At 42.0% G+C, this 13,711-nt stretch overlaps 1 long non-coding RNA gene across 1 annotated transcript in view; it reads left to right on the forward strand.

The window, feature by feature from the left end:
• LOC121829731 (uncharacterized) overlaps positions 1 to 13,711 on the forward strand; it is a 120,519-nt gene that overhangs the window by 18,300 nt on the left and 88,508 nt on the right. The window contains exon 3 of the long non-coding RNA XR_006072797.2: positions 9,911 to 9,982. This is a non-coding gene — a long non-coding RNA (uncharacterized LOC121829731). The remainder of the gene's footprint in view (positions 1 to 9,910; positions 9,983 to 13,711) is intronic.

Consider the following 13,711-nt stretch of genomic DNA (forward strand, 5'->3'; position numbering starts at 1 on the left):
TAACGTTTTTGTTTTAAATATGTAAATAATTCTATACGATAGGGTTTTCACAACTAATAAGGTATTCCCAATCTTATATTAATTAATTTTTTTCTAATCCCATACTAATTAATTTTTTCATTTGGATGACAAAGATTGGAAAACTTATTCATCCTCTTGTATCTTAATTTGAATAGTTAGCCATCCTACCTTTCCATCTAGAGTTGTTACATACATGTATATATACCCCGTGTGTGTGTTTGTGTGTGAGCTCACGAAATAGCTAGAATCCGATTATCCTCCTAAATAGATTGAACATACACACACAGCAAGAGGCTTCAGTCTACCGGCTTTTAGTCAAGGACACAGCTCTCTTTTTAATGCATATTTGGGGTCAACAGACAGAATTACTAAGGATCTGAAGTCATGGGGAGAAAGAAAAAACAAGTGAAATGGGAGGTTGCAACAGTGTTTAGGGGCCGGTTTCTCTGCATGTGTTCGCTCCAGAGAAAGGGTCCTAGGGGCGGTGGGGAAATAGCGGCCTCCGGGCCGAGAGCTAATGTGGCGCCGCTGCTGTTTGCTTAGCTGCACAGCCCGAGGAGGGACCTGGGAAAGCTAGCTTGAATTCCAATGAATATTTACAATTACTCTGCTCCAGAGCAGAATGCAATCACAACGCTCCAGTCTACAGGTTTTATGCATCAAAAGAAAACGAGAGGAGAGCCGCAGAAATGGAGTTGCCTTTGGAGAGACTTATAAACACAGATCTCAGCGCTCACGGCAGAACTAAAATGCTTTATTTCTGATAGGAGCAATTTATTCTTCGGGCACCTTCCTTGATAGCAGAAAGCACCCGGCTGGGTTTTGAAGTGAATCTTCAGTCGACGTTTTTTTAATTCTGTGCAAGAGAAAGCCATGGAGGGAATTGTGTTGCATAATTTTGGTTTTGTTTTTTAACAAAAGACCCTAGAGAAGAGTGGGGGAAGAAATCCCCAAGTGGGTTCAGACAGTCCCTCCTCTTACAGTTTGTGTTTTCATCCTGTTCTTACACGTTGCCATTTCTTCATGGAATAGCTCTGGGGAAAGCTGCCGCCATTTTGTGTCTCCAGTTTAAAATCTTTGAGTAAAATCTTTGAGGTAACTGGTTCCTGGTAATGCATGCAACCCCCTTGCTCATTTTTTTCTCAAAATCTGTTGCTTCACATGAAAGAACCACAGAGAACCGGTTGGAAGACACTAGTCAGAGCCACTGGGACCCAGTGAGGCTGTATTTGGTTCTCCAAGGTGTTAGGGTAGATGCAATTGAGGGTTTAAAAGGACTCCACCAGAACCCCTTTTGTGCTTCATCTGAATAATCTCCTGGATTGTTGAGATTTATATTGGATTATGATTTGCCAGCAACCTAGACTTCTGCACCGAAGCCCCTCTTGGCTCCGCACCAATAAATATAAATGGCCATATTTATTGTAATTTGATGAGTATTAGAATCACCATGGAAATGCACCTCCAAGTGTTTCTATGCGGTCATCTCCTGAAATGTTTAACAAAGCAAGGAAGATTCACTGTGAATGCCAGTAGCACCATGAGATAGTCAGGCATCCCAGACTGGATACATTTCCTACAAGCTGGGCCCCATCAGTCATCTCTATCGCCTCCTCATGTGTCTACAATGTGACCAGTTGTGTAACACCCCTACAACCATGCCTTCCTCGGCATGATGGATGTAGCCCCCCAAACTGTGAGCCGAAATCATGCCTTGCTCCCTCAAGTTGCTTCTTGCCGGGTGTCCGATCACAGTAAGAACAGCAGTAGCTGATACACGGGCCATCAGAAGACTCTTTCTCATATTGTATCTTCTCAGATTCCCAGACACTAAGCAAGTGTTAACTCTGGAAATAGGGAAAGGAGAAGCTTTGGGTCCCCAGGATCTCCACAGCATACCCTTCATCTTTATCATATATGAATCCTGTTTTCTCAGTCATACCTAAGCCTTGTACACACAGCTGCATGGTGCTCTTCCAACTCGACCACTGTCTGTGAATCCCTTCCTTCGAGAAGTTCTGTAGCTATGGGGTTTAGTAAGTCCCTATTAAAAAATGTAAATGCCTATGAACATGCACTACACATGTAAATACTGGTTGTGACAACCCATAGAAGAGGTAGGGCTGAGTGCAGGACAAAAGCATCCACCTGAATGGTTGTTTACATACGCAGATGCTCCATGGAGTATCCAACTTTGCCTTCATGATAACAGGAGGCCATGGGTTTATTTCAATAGAGCCTATATTGCTAAAAAAACAAACAAACAAAAACTTTTTTTTTAATTAAAAAAAAAAAAGCATCTCCTCTTCTGGAAGTGCATAGTTAAAAAAAAAATTAAAGGAGAGGCAAAGAACTTGAATAGACTTTTTCTCAAGAAGCTATGCAAATGGCAAGAGAGCACATGAAACATTTTCAACATTATCAGTCATTAAGGAAATGCAAATCAAACTGTCAAATACCACTTCACACCCATTAAAATGGCTATTCAGTTTTAAGAAAAGTAAGTTTTTATGAATATTTGAAGAAACTGAAACCCTCATGCCTTGCCAGTAAATGTAAAATGGGATCAATACTGTAAAAAATTTTGGTGGTTTCTTCTAAAAGTAAAACAGGATAATCACGTGTCCCCACAATCCCACTCTGAGGGATGTGTATGAACTGATTAAAAGCAGGTGTTTTAATGCAGTTTACGCTTGACTGTTTCACAGTAACACTGTTCACGATAGCTGAAAAGTTGAAACAACCCCAAAGTCCTTCCATAGATGTGTGGAGGGCAGTGCGGCGTATCCATGTATGGAATACAAACAAAAACGAATCAAGGCTGCCAAGGTGCAGTGGCGGCGTGTACACCTCAGCAGTAACCAACAGCTCTAATTTGACTCAACAAGAGGGAATGCCCGGTGCCAGAAACCTACCCAACTACCCAAGACTAGTCAAGTCATGGATCTTCGAGGAGAGCCTACACCTGCCACTTTATTAACCCAGCACAGTCCCTAACTATATTCCAAATATTTGTCCTTCCACCCACAGACAAGTGTAGTCCTTACCACTGATCAAGGAAACTTCTCTTTACAACAGACAGAGACCATTACAGAAAACCACAACCAATCAAAATGCAGAATTGTCGAGCACACATCTACAATACAGTTCCCCCATCCAAGGCTCTAGGATCATTGCAGAAGATGGGGCATAAATATTGTAAGAGCCAGAGGAAGAGGAAGTTCACTGTGAAACTGTGTCTCCTAGGAATGTCAGAAGTTACACCCATAAAGCCTCACCAATATGGCTGCCTAAACATGAGATAAAAAAGGACAGCAACAATAGGCATGCTGAAGTGGGTGGGGGAAACCCACGAGGCCTCAACTCTGCATAAAGAACGATATGCAACACAGGAATGCTGAGAGCAGAAGACACAGTCCTCCCCAAGCAAGAGCACACCAACTGGTCATCCAATACCAAATGGTCAGCCCTGAAAATAGACAGACAAGTAACGTATACAACTAAATGGGTTATATTCATGCATTTAGGACATATGCAATGTAACAAAAATTAATAACAAAAAGAGGACATGAATTTGGAAAAGGGCAAGAGGATATACAGAAGGTTTGGAGGGAGAAAAGAGAAGGGGGAATTATGTAATTACATTATAATCTCGAAACAATAGAAGAAATGTTTTTTAAAGAAGGAACCAGGGCTGGAGAAATGGCCCAGCAGTAAAGAGCACTTGCTGCGCTCTCAGAGGACCCGAGTTCAGTTCCCAGAACCCACATTAGACTGCTCACAGCCACTTGTAACTCAAGCTCCAGGGCATCTGACTAGCCTCGGAAGGCATCTGCACAAATGTGGCAGGTACACACACACATAAATAAATAAATAAATAAATAAATAAATAAATAAATAAATAAATAAATAAATTTTAAAAAGGTTTTAAAGGGAATCATACATGTTTCAAAATTAGTTCACCAAGAAAAGTCACAAAAGTCCACACAGTATATGAACTACCTAAAATAGGTAAATCTAGAGAGATACAGTTCTGATTGTGGCTCCTTAGGACGGAGGGAAAGTTTGGATCACAAAAAGCAGAAGGATATGAAAGGGGACGGCATTTCTCTTTGAGAAGATGAAAGTGTTTTTAAGCCCCCTAGGAGGTTGTTTCCCATTCTGCTTATGTTCTTTAAGTGGGCAAACTATATGACATGCTGTTTATTTCTCAGCAAAGCTTCTATTTTTAAAAGCAATTTATAAGCCATACTGAATATAGTAACTCATTACTTCATGACCCCATGTATATTTTTAGGTAAAGAATGGTATTGTCCCAATTTTTGTCCTATTTATTTCAGTTGTTCAGCCCCAAATGATAGCTAGCTATTTTTAGAAATCTAATCTACTCTAAAGTGGTAAATATTTACCACCGATGATACTATCCAAAAAGGCCAACGATAACATGAAACCTGCCCACGGATGTTTCTAAAAATGTTATTAGCATGTGTGAGATGAATGGCTCATCACTTCTCTTGGCATTACAAAAGCCAGCTCTTTATATATGTTGATATACACACACACATTTTTGCACACAGATAACTGCTATCTATATACATACAAATGTGCATATACATGTGTAAATGTAATTTGATGGGTATATTATACACCTAACATATAATGTATGTGTTCAATTTTTTTATTTATAACAGACAAGTAGACAAAAACTGAAGGTAGCTTTTTTTTCCCCATTCATTTGTTCAAATACCTACCGGGCATGTATATGAGCACACTTAAAAACCTAAGGCCATTTGGGTCAGTGAGGGGGTTCATCAACAATATGTCAGTGCTAAGAGCAGGAAAACACTGACAGACGGTCAACAAAGTATTTCCCTGGAGAAACTCTTGGGTGACTATTGTGTTAAACCTCCTAAATGGGTCTTTTCCCAAGGGAACATCCAAAGGCGGTACAACTAGTAGTCTTGGCAAGAACTTCAGTTCAGTTGCTCACTTACAGAGAAGGGCCTGTTCCCACTCCTTCGCAGTCTCGGCCCTCCGACAGTAAGTACCCTGTAATTTCTATTAAAATGCTTCCTGGAGGCCCTTTCAACTAAGGACAACTTCATAATAATGCAACAGGAGAAGGTGTTGTAGGTGACGGGGCCTTTGAAATCCTGTCCACAGTGCTAATGATCTGTGGGTAAAAGGAGTCGGTTGTATATTTCTATAGAATTATTTTAGGTTTTTGACATTTCTCCATTTGCTAAAAAATGTACCAAGTAAGTAAAGTCATGATAACTAGCTAACTAATTGCCTCCCCTACAGATGCTCTGCTCCTATAGGGTTCAAGTAGAAACTTAGACAGAAAATGATTTTTGTGAACTCAAGTGGAATCTAATGATACCACCACATAAGAGAAGAGCTGCTACCATCGCATAAAAAGTTAACGCAGCAGATTCCTGTCTAACAGGGACCCTTTCAACCCTGCAGGTAGCAGTGTTTTCAAAAGTTTGCAAGCTGATCATTTCATCTGGTATTGTTTGAATGTTCAGATGTCCCCCAGAAGGACAGATAGCGCTCTTCTCTAACCTTGAACTACACACTCCATGGAAATGGGAAATAATGAGGTTTTCCTGTGCATTTTCTAATACACTCGTCCTCACTAATGGCTCACACAGCCAAGTCACTCCTCATTCGACCCAAGTCTAGTCCCCCTTCCACGCTCATGAGTTTGTCTTTCAGCGTCTGGGGATTTGTTCTCTGTTGACAAAGTTAAGATCTACTTCGATGCATATTCTTCTGTAACTATTGGTCCTCCATCCCTTACGTGTGTATGTGTACATTTACAAGGAGCACATAAACTTTGCAAAGCTTTGCCCAGAGAGACCAGTGGCTGTTACACACTGCGTGCCACACTCAGAGCTTAGTATGTTACAGGCATGATCTCATTTCAGTCTTCAAAGGAAACGCCTCAAAGGAAACGCCACAGTTAAGAGCGCATTCTGCTCTTGAAGAGGACCCAGGACCAGTTCCCAGCACTTTGAGCAGCTCACAGCCACCTGGAACTCTAGCCCTAGAGGAAAGGGCACCTTTTACTGACCTCCACAGGCACCTTCATACATGAGGTGCACATACATACACACAGATGCGCACACACATACACATATAAAGTCTTTACAAAATAACTGGGCACAATAAGAAACGAGGGTTCAGAGAGCCCCTCAACATATTTCCTTTGGCAAATGGGCACACAAAGATCCAAACCCAAGGAAGCAGAAAGCCAAAGTTCTCCTAACGGTTAGGGTTCTGCATGCTGTCTCCCCTTCCTGCCTCCCACGCCTTGGATCTCACTTTCTCACATCTCCTGTCCTCACTTTTCTCTATCCCTGCAAACCTGCTCGCACCCCAGGGCCTTTGCACTGGATTTCCTTCACTTGAAACCCTCTTCTGCACATCTTGTCCTCTCACTTTCTTGCATCTTGATTCCAGTGTCCTCTTAACAAGCCCTCCTCCTGGCCACCCTTCTTAAAATGACGTTTGTCACCCACTTGGTCCCAGTTCCCTTCTCCTACTTCATTCCCACCTCCTCCAGCATTCATTTTCCTCTGAGGCTATCTTTATAGTCTTCTAGGGGCTCGTTATTTGCTGAGTGACTCAAGCGACTCTAGGGCTTATGCTCTTTCTAAACTGCCCTCATTGTGAGTTTCTAGAAATGTATTTTCTTCTCTTCCCTTTTTCTTTCTTTCCTTCATTTTCCCCCCAGGGTCTTACCATGTAGCCCCAGCTGGTCTTGAACTCTTGATCCTCCTGCCTCAACCTCCCACGTACCTAGCTTGAACCTCTCGTTCTGCACTCTGACTTCCACATTCTACCAGAGTGAGGAGCGGAGCCTCTTGTCGACGTTTGCCTTGTGTTTGTATGATGGGAGGTGAGAAAGTAGGGTCTTGTTTACTCCACACTCCTGGGCATTTTGTTGTGGGCAGGTGGACTATGGGGAAATGGGCTGGGGCTGTGTGTGTACTAGAGAATATACATCCTTTTAGGTTCTGGGAAAAGGGGTGTCAAGACTATGTTTGCCATTACACAAGTCAGTAAGTGAGTTACAGTGTGGAGCAAGCCTGAGACTGGAGCCCCAGACAAGGCACGGAGCTCTGCCCTGCTCTACTGCAATGGCCTCCTCTCTCCAGACGCCTGCTCGACCTGGCATTTGTAATCTGTCTTTTTTTCCTTAAGATTTATATTTTATTATATAAATATATAATAAAAATATATATAAATATAAAATATATAATAAAATATGGGTATACACACATAGGTGCAGGCCTCTGCAGAGGTCACACAGAGTGGCAAATCCCCTGGAGCCAGAGTTACTTACAGGCAGTTTTGAGCCCCCTGGTGCGGGGGCTGGGACCTGAACTCAGGTCCTATCTGAGAGCAGTATGTGTTCTTAACCACTCAACTATCCCTCCATCCCAGCATTTGCACTCTTGAAGGATGCAGAATAGTAAGACTGACTCACAGGTCTACCTGGTTAAAATTCAGAATTTCACAATGAGCAGTCACAAGGCTTAGTGGATTCTCTGCTTGGCTCTCACCATTGAGTAGCTGTTGAAATTCAAGGTGAAACTAATTCATCTTTGAAAACCATCTTAAGTTTTCAAGTAATGCATAAGCTTTGGGGGAGAAAAACTAAGGTCCTATTTCATTGATAGAGTTCTTCGGAGCCCTGATTGATTACCTTCTTATAGGGACAACCACTTGGTAGTAAACCCTTTAAACACTTACACACACACACAAACACACTCACACTCACACTTTTCTGTTGCTATGGTAAAAAGTGTGACAAAACAGCTTAAGGAAGAGAGGTTTTGTTTCGACTTACAGCTCCCGAGGACGTGGGTCTATAATGGCGGAACTGCCTGGAGACAGACAGGCATGGATGGTGTCAGGAGTGGGGAGCTGGGAGCTCACCCCAACCACACGATCAAAACAGAGCAAGCAAACAGGAAGTGGGACAAGACTATGAACTCTCAGCCAGGAGGTGGTGGTGCACACCTTTAATCCCAGCACTCGGGAGGCAGAGGCAGGTGGATCTCTGTGAGTTCGAGGCCAGCCTGGTCTACAGAGTGAGATCCAGGACAGGCGCCAAAACTACACAGAGAAACCCTGTCTCGAAAAAACAACAGCAACAAAACAAAACAAACAAAAGACAAGACTATGAACTCTCAGATCCTGCCCAGTGACTTGCTTCCTCCAGTGAGGCTGTTCTTCCCAAAGGTTCCACAACCTCCAGAACAGCACTGCAAACAGTGGCCAAACGTTCAACTGCATGAGTTCAAATGCATGGATGATGGTCCTCATCCAAAAGGCATGAGGCCTTCCTCAGGGCATGTGTGTGTGCATACACACTAGAAAGGAGCTTTACGTTGTTATTTCTGAACTGTGGGACTCACAGTGGTTTCATTTTCTTTGTATATGGATACAATTTTCAAAATGTCTCTAGTAAGTTAATATTACTCTATAGCCATAAAATCAATTGATTTTATTAGTAATATTTAAATTGTTATGTTATTTTCCTCAAAGATCTATGGGTTTTCCCTATGTTCATTATGTTGCTTTGAGTCCTCGAGATTTTTCTTAAACCCTAGCATGAAATAAAAACTAAAGAATATCATTAATTAAGAGACTTCCTGGGGTTTTTTTTCCCGGTTAATTGTACTTTTCAGTTTTCTACACTAAATGCGCGTGTGTTATCTAAAACTCATGAAACTTTATTCATTGACATGCTAAGGAAGGTCAGTGACCTTATTCATGACAAGATAAGACAATATTTATAAACCAATAATTTACATACCAAATTATTTTCTGCTTTTACTTACTGCCTTCATGCCGTTCCTTACTCTTACCCATGAATTCACCTGGCATCCCTAAAATGCAATGTTCTCTAGCTATTAGAGACAAAGACAGAGCTTAATATTTATAACGTGACATAGGAAGATGTTCATAAGATACCTGTGAGTAAAACAAACAGTTAAAATTGGGAAATGATATCTGCTTACCCATCATTGATAAGTAATTATATATTTGTTGGGGCGGGGATCCAGAAAGGTGGGTAGCAAGTTACTTGTACTGATTATTGCTTTAGAATGGAATTGGCAAAGGTTTTTTTCTTAAATTATTATTCCGCACTTTCTAAAATGTTGAAACATTTTATGGATAGTGGTTGGTTGGTTGGTTGGTTGGTTGGTGGAAACAGAGTCTCATGCAGCCCAAGCTGGCCTCCACGGAAACACACTCTTTGGTAGAGGACATCTTGACCCTCTGACTCCTCCCTCACCTCCCAAGTACTAGGATTATAGGCAGGTGCCCAACACCAAATGATTTAAAAAAATCGCTAAAATTGCATTTAGGTCTTAAATATGTCCTTCTACGCCACAGTTGTGCACACTCTCCATAAGCTCTAAGAATTGTTGATACATTATTTCTTTCCCTGAATTCAGATGTCAGATTAAAATCACTGCTGTCTTCACCAAAACCTCCACAGTGTCTGCCATACAGCAGTAGATGCCCAGTAAATAATAATAAAATGAAAGACTCCATCCCTGGGTACTGTCGGGTTATTTAAAGGCAATGAAACCCTATCCGATTTTTCCTTATGCTTTCTTATTTCTCTAAGTGCTAATGATTGATAATTCAAATGCATAATTCATGTTTTTAACTTTAGAAAGTGAGACCACAGCAGACATGCCCTGCATCCCCCATCTCCTCATACATTACTCTATGCCATGATTATTTACGTGTGTGTGTGTGGTGTGTGTGTGTGTGTGTGTGTGTGTGTGTGTGTGTGTGTGTGTGTGTTTACCAGAAATCCTGAAGTGGCATCCAAACCACTTGTCTCTTCTATTTATAGGTAAAGACAAAGACTCAGCTGGAAGAGACACACTTGGAGCCACCCACTTTCAAGCCCAGACCTCTGAGAAAGGTAAATTGCATACCTAATCCTTCTTAATAGATTCCAGAAAGAACATGGATAAAACTTCTCTTGATCTTTTTTTTTCTTACACAAACTGAATACTTTGATCACTTGCAACCAAAAGGTGGTATTTAAAGAAATAGCACGGGTCACTTTTATTATATACAGGTCCACGAGCAACATACTACCTTGAGTAGCTGTTAAAAGGGCTCACACTTCAAAAGGTAATTGACCCAAATTCTCCTTCCTGCCCTGTGCTCTGGTTGAGTCTTCTCCATGTGCAGCCCTCCAATGGATCTCACACATGGAAGAGATACAGAAGGGTCCTCAGGCGCATGAGAATCTAGGCCACTGTGATTCACACTAATTCAAACATTATTTTAATGTCTGTGCATAGTTTGCAAAAAATTCTCAAGTTGAGTGAGTGCCTGGGAGCTGACAGTTCCACTCTGGAATGACTGGAGCAGGGGTTAATTACAGAGAGGAACACTTTGAAGTGATTACACCTGCTCTGCTTCCATATGGTCCTGACTATGATTGGATGGAATTCTATGCCTCTGCTTTCAAAGGGTTTGTTTTGTTCTGATTTGTGAGCAGAGTAACAAAACGCATCCATCTAAGAGAAGTTACTACTGTACAGACCTGTGTCCACAAACAGCCATCCTCATGTCCTCCTTTCCAAATCCCTTAATGAAGTGTTTTGGTTTTGATTTTGTCTTTTCAGATCTTGACTGGTTTAGTCAGAGTTCATATTCTAGACCCATGTCGTTATTATGATTCCCGGAAGTATTTTCACTTAAATTTAAATATCTGCTAGTGATATCCTGAGGGTAACTGTGCAGTTGGTTCAAATTCTTTAGAACTTACAGGAACGTAGAGTTAAGGTTCAAAATATCTAATACAGTTCCTGCTTGTAGAAATCCTGTCAGCATAGACTCATCATCGTTCCAACATCTTTGGAATAAACAAGCATTTTTGGTACATGGTCTTCCTGGCTTCCTTTCTGTGGCTTTCTCCCATGTTGGAAAACAATATCATTGTTATAATTTTAGGACAGTTCCAGAAGCAGGCTGACCTTAACACTTTGATTCATTTCTAAAGCTGTATGCTACAAATTAGAGCTTTCTGTTTGGTACACAGTGAACCAAGGCGGATGTCTGGTTGGAAGATTGCTGTGTTACCTGATGTCATGTGCTAGCAAAGAAAGACATAGGGACCAAATTTATAATTACTATTCATACTTCTGTTGTGTGCTGCTATATGAGCAATTGCTCTCATTTTGTGATCATCTAACAATGATATAGACATTGCCCTTGTTCTTTGGGTAGTAAAAATACATACATACATACATACATACATACACACATATACATACATATATGCATTTATATATGTATGTGTTTTTACCATGTATGTTTTATATAAATTTTATATGTGCATATTATTTTTATATACATATGTGTGTATATGTGTATGTATATATTTATTATCTATCCTCTGATACAAGAAGAAAGAAATGTCTGTGGAAAGGGAGTAAGACCAAGTTCCTTCAACCCTGATATGATATGAATATGGGCAAAACCCCTTACAAAGTCAGTTAATAATGAGGTCAAGAATGCTGAATAATTTAGCATACTTGGATCTTGATTTGTGATTGCCCAAAACTAATATTTCACAAGCCACATTGCACCTTGTCACCAAGTCCTATTTCTCCCTCAAGATAATGTCCGAGTATTAATGGACCCAATTTGGTGGAAATTACCTAATTGGCTACAGTCACTTCAACTTGAACGTGACATTTCAGACTGCTCCGTAGTCACGAGTGTAAGCTGGAAGCTTGAGCAGCAGCACCCTTTCTCTTGGTGGTAATTGTAGCTGAAGCTCCAGTTATCACCGAAGCTTATTATTTTGCAAGTTGTGCACTCAGCTTTTTGTAAAACTTGTACCATCAGGAAAAATCCCTGAGGGGGCTTCTTTTCTCTTCCGGTTTCTCTAAGACCCTCAGATGGGGATGACCAAACAGAACACTGCCTGACTGCACTGAAGTTCATTTAACAACTGTCATGCCACCCGATAAAATAAATATCTTAGTGCTGGACTTCAGCAGAGTCCCGCGCCTCTTTGTTCTGTGGATTTTGTGATTATTCAGCTAACCAAATTACTGCTGGTGAGCGGCGTTAGTGGAAGGCACGATCTGTCGCAGGGCAATTTTGTTTCTCTTTATTGGGCAGGTAAGTGGGAAATAGTCTGCTCTCGGCTAGAATTCTCCTCGCTTCTGTTTGTGCCTGAGCTTTGTGCCTGCCAAAACAGCTCGTTCCCGAGGCCTACGAAGGCACCAGACAATGGGCTTCTGTCTCCCGTTCGTACGCTTTGTACTTCTAATGTTCCATAGTTTCAAAGGATGTGCCCGTCCCCCCTTTTCCTCCTCCTTTGATATTTATTGAGTAAATAAAATGATGCAGGTCCTGTGCTGGACACTGAAGATGTAGAGATAAGTGACCTAGTCTCTCCTCAAGGAGCTCCTTGGCTACATCGCTGCAGAAGAACAGGAGAAAGAGAGATCTCCCATCAATTAAAACCACACAATGGGCCGGGCGGTGGTGGCGCACGCCTTTAATCCCAGCACTCGGGAGGCAGAGCCAGGCGGATCTCTGTGAGTTCGAGGCCAGCCTGGGCTACCAAGTGAGTTCCAGGAAAGGCGCAAAGCTACACAGAGAAACCCTGTCTCAAAAAAAAAAAAAAAAAAACCACACAATGGAGAGTGATCTAACTGTCTGGGACACAGCAAATGCAAGGACATGAGAAAGCTTCAGGGAAAGGGCAGGGTCAGATCTTGATAGATGACAGCGGTTTGCAACTGGAAAGGAAAGATGATGAGAGGACCAGTCAACCACCTCATGCAGAAGGGTCAGCAGGTGTAAAATACGTGGCCGAAAGGCAGGTGAAGGGGATCGTGAAGGACTTTCCTAAGGACCTGTCCAGGTTTGCTGCAGTCAGTCTCAAGATGCTTTCTTAGTTCGTCTCAGTTGTCCTCAGCAGCCTTAGGATGCAGCGCTACCCAATGGCAAGCCAGTGTCCTGAGGGGTGGAAGGCTTGGGTTCTAGTGGGACCCTGTATCAGTCAACTTGAGACATCATCTACTTAATGCTTCTCCACGCAGCTGGAATTTGATACCAATGCGATTGGTCTGCCAGCATCAGTGTTTCCGTATGTTTCTAGCATGTTCTGTGAGCTAAGGTGGTAAACCGTAGCCTCTTCATTCAGCCAGTGAGCATCAGTGTGCCATTCCGTGACCAGTCTTACCCAGTGAGTACTCGGCAACACTGTCCCGAGAGCGCTCTCTTTTGCAATGGTGTTTTGCTGGGCCATGTTATCGCTGCCTTTTATTTTTGCTCTGAGAAATAGTTCGGATCCTCAATGGCCAACAACAACAACAACAACAAAGAATGTATAACTGCTGGTTGCAGAGGAATAAAAAGCACCATGCTGGGTGTTCGGATGCAAGTGCAACAGACGGTCAAGTGAATTTCAAGAGAATGGTTAGAGAGAGAGGGGGAGAAGCCCCATCCAGCGGAGGGCATGGCACAGTCATCTTGGGAAGATTGTGCCACATCTGGAAAGCAGCCTGAGAAAAAGCTTTCCTGAATGGAATTGGTGCTCTCAGGGAGACTGAAGGGAAACAGTAATGTTTTCGGCCATTGCCAGAATACTGGAATTTTGTCTCTAGAGGGCTTTGTT

The sequence above is a fragment of the Peromyscus maniculatus genome, chromosome 5 (genome assembly GCF_049852395.1).
Source record: "Peromyscus maniculatus bairdii isolate BWxNUB_F1_BW_parent chromosome 5, HU_Pman_BW_mat_3.1, whole genome shotgun sequence".
Lineage (NCBI taxonomy): Eukaryota > Metazoa > Chordata > Mammalia > Rodentia > Cricetidae > Peromyscus > Peromyscus maniculatus.